Source organism: Oryctolagus cuniculus, chromosome 4 (genome assembly GCF_964237555.1).
Source record: "Oryctolagus cuniculus chromosome 4, mOryCun1.1, whole genome shotgun sequence".
NCBI classification, from domain to species: Eukaryota; Metazoa; Chordata; class Mammalia; order Lagomorpha; family Leporidae; genus Oryctolagus; species Oryctolagus cuniculus.
Window position 1 is genome coordinate 14,958,564 of NC_091435.1, and position 3,865 is coordinate 14,962,428.

Sequence of the window (3,865 nt, forward strand, 5' to 3'; positions counted from 1 at the left end):
CTAGGTATGACCAAAGATAGGAACGAGAGAGAGACTAAAGTGATGAAAATGTTGAGAAAATTATGCACCAACTCATAGGACTAGGGAAACAAAATTAGAATTCAGGTCCAACGAGAGAGTTATGGCCCTGGGAAACATCCCAGATCTAAAGAATCAATTCTTAGAAGTAAAATTGAATTGCAAACAGACAGCTTCTTAAGAAGACTGAAGCCCAGGTTTAAATGATCTCAATCCCTGATCAGATTAAAATTATCTAGATGCTGGTATCCTTATTCTAAGCAGCCTGCCAAGAAAAAACAAAAGTAAGTAAATTCTCTCTGAAATGCATTTTTACATGAAGTATATATTATTCTTTCAAAACATGAAAAGAATATAAGAAAAGATGAAATCCAAGGGGACTCCAGAAAATAAAATCTGAATCACAAGATTCATATAAGACATCTATGCAAACCAAATGTTAAAGACGTACACCAAAAATTTAATTACATCAAGTAGAAAGAGATTGTTATCAAGGAATAATTATATCTAAAGAATGAAAGATGATGCTGGAATATTGAGAGGAAACTGAACATGGCATAATAGAACTTAATCAACATTTCAGATGTTTACAATATTGAACGCATTTGAAAAACTTGATATATGGTTTTTTAACAAGAGATGAAACAATTACACAGATAATTAGTAAACTGATGTTTGATCAGGTGGATATTTTCAACTAAATCACAAAGAGAAAAAGATTAAAAATAGAGTAAACGAGTTATATACAATCTACTTAAAAAATTGTACCTAACGTGTAATTAGAATATAAAAGGAAATGAAGGGAGATGGAGGCAAAAATAATATTTGAAGAGACTAACAGTTGAGAACTTACCAATATTGTTAAAAGCATCAATTTACATGTAAAATAGTAATGAGAAAAGTAGTGTTGATCTGTCCTGAGGTGGAGGTGGCTGAAAAATACACTTTAGCAGACATCGGACAGTCTGTACATAGGTTACAAAGCTAAATTCCAAATTTTTGTTGTTGCTGTTATTGTTTAAGTCATGAAGCAACTGAAATAATTTTCTGGTCTAAAATTTTTTATTTATTTGAGAGGCAGAGAAAAATAGAGTCCCATTTGCTGGCTCACTCCTCAAATGCCTGCCACAGTCAGGGCTGGGCAGAAATTGAAGCTGAGAGCCCAGAGTTCAATATAGATCCCTCAGGAGGGTGGCAAAGACTCAATTGTTAGGGCCATCATCACCTCCAAGGGTCTGTATTGTCAGGAAGTTGCAGCAAATCCAGAGTTGGAAATCAAACCCAGGTTCTCCAATGTGAGATGAAGGAATTTAACATCTAGACCAAGTGTTCACTCCCTGAGATAATTTTCTTTGTTAACTCTCGTTGGCACACTCAAGACAAAATCTCCAGTCTGAAATCTTTGCTAAACATCAACCCAACCAATTTTTTTATTTCAAAAAAAAGTGTAAACAAGAGTTCTAGTCCTGGTTGGGGCGCCGGATTCTGTCCTGGTTGCCCCTCTTCCAGTCCAGCTCTCTGCTGTGGCCCGGGAGGACAGTAGAGGGTGACTAAGTGCTTGGGACCTGCACCTACCTGGGAGATCAGGAGGAAGCACCTGGCTCCTGGCTTCGGATTGGCGCAGCACGCCAGCCGTAGTGGCCATTTTGGGGGTGAGCCAACGGAAAAGGAAGACCTTTCTCTCTGTCTCTCTCTCTATCTCACTGTCTAACTCTGCCTTTTAAAAAAAAAAAGTGTAAACAAGATTAAATATGTTCAAATGTTTCGCATTTTTTTTTCTTCCCCTGAAGTTTCCTTGAGAGAAGACTGAGGGAGCTGTCAGACTGGGATGTGCATTTTACCTAATTAAGGAAGAGAAGGAAAAAAGTCCCTGCACCTGTCTAGGTAGGGTAGATTCCTGAGACCTTTGGAGAAACTCCCAGAAAACGTTGGTCACTAAAGGAATGTAGTGTCTCCCAGGAATCTTATTCATTGTGCTCAGTCATGGACTGGGAGCAGCCCATGAAAAGTAAGGTTTCTGTACAAATGCTGTGTTTGATTTTGGAGCACAGGGACTAGGGCTATTGGTGAATTAAGCTTCCCGTAGCTTTAGGCTTGAAAAGTGAATTCCTCAAGCTAGCGCAAACTCAGACGAAAATGTATTAGGGGCCGGCGCCGCGGCTCACTAGGCTAATCCTCCGCCTGTGGCGCCGGCACCCCGGGTTCTAGTCCCGGTCGGGGCACCGGATTCTGACCCCGTCGCTCCTCTTCCTGTCCAGCTCTCTGCTGTGGCCCGGGAAGGCAGTGGAGGATGGCCCAAGTGCTTGGGCCCTGCACCCACATGGGAGACCAGAAGCACCTGGCTCCTGCCTTCAGATCAGCGCGGTGCGCTGGCCGCAGCACACTGGCCACGGCAGCCATTGGGGGGTGAGCTGACGCAAAAGGAAGACCTTTCTCTCTGTCTCTCTCTCTCACTGTCCACTCTGCCTGTCAAAAAAAAAAAAAAAAGAAAAAAGAAAAAAGAAAGAAAGAAATAAAAAGAAAAAGAAAAAAGAAAATCTATTAGGGCGGCAGGATTCTTCTCAGACACATTACATCTAAAACTCAATTATCACTTGCTCTATCTTGAGGTTTACCACTCTGATTCTCTTCATAAGGGTCCAAATTGGTTGGTTTTCTTTATTGTTCTATGTATCAACATTATTTACTTTGTCTCCATTGAAATGTATCTCTCTGTACTGGATATAGACACATTGGGTAATAGCATGTAAGCAGTAAAAAATAAACTTGGAGAACTCATAACAGCCAGGAACAAAACACATGAAAATTATGCCAAGAGGAAAAAGAAGCTGGAGTAATTGTGAACTGTAAAACAGGCATGGCATCTCTGACACAAGAGGAGCTCACTAGCTTTGTACTGCAACAGCAATATTCAGCATCCATAAATACCATAAGCGGAACACTATTCAAATGCAATTAAAAAGCTACACATATGGGAATGAGGGAGCACAGATATGGAAAGGATGCTCTCTTGGGTACCACACCTCTTACTTATACCATATAAATGCCCCTGCTCAAAGGTGGCAATCAAACTCAATTTTCTCAGTTAAGCTGAGCTGAACTCACATCTCTGTCATCATGTCCTCCAACTACTGCTCTGGAAATTTCTCCTCCCACTCATTTAGGAGCTCCCTGCACTACCCAGCCTCCTCTTGTGCCTCTTAGTACTCCAGCAGCCTGGTCCATAGCAGTAACCTCTGTTCTCCCAGCAGCTACCAGTCAGGCTCCTCTCTCTACAGTGGCTGCCAGGACACCTGCTGTGAGCCTCCCAGCTGCTGGCCATCCCAGTATATAGCCCCTGCCAGACATCCTGCTACCGCCTGAGGACTTCCACACCCTGCAGTCCCTACCAGATGATGTACACTGGGTCTTTGGGCTTTGGGTCCAGAAAACCCTATTCTTGGGACTGTGGGTGAAAGAGCTGCTATTCTCCAGACTGTGGATCCAGTGGCTTCAGATCCCTGGGTTATGGAGTATGTCACTTCCTTTCCCTGGGTTATGGATCTGGAATCTACCGCCCAACCTATTTAGCTTCTGGGAGATCCCGATCTTCTTGCTACATACCCAAGTATGAATCATCCTACTGTAGAGCAGCTTGCTGAATTTTCACATAATTTAAGCAAAATATCTCAGTGTCTACTTAGAGTGCCATGATAAGTAACCTATCTTGTCATCAATTCGTCACCCTTTCTTTGACATTAAGTGCTGGCTGACGACCTAGCTCTTTCAGAATGAAATTACTGAGTGATCAAGTCTAAAGTCAAATATCTGTACTTCTAAAACAAATGATTCATTCATATATATATAT

General features: G+C 41.8%; 1 pseudogene; it reads left to right on the top strand.

The window, feature by feature from the left end:
• Nucleotides 1-3,135: 3,135 nt before the first annotated feature.
• Nucleotides 3,136-3,659, top strand: LOC127482985 (keratin-associated protein 13-2-like; annotated as a pseudogene).
• Nucleotides 3,660-3,865: the final 206 nt, after the last annotated feature.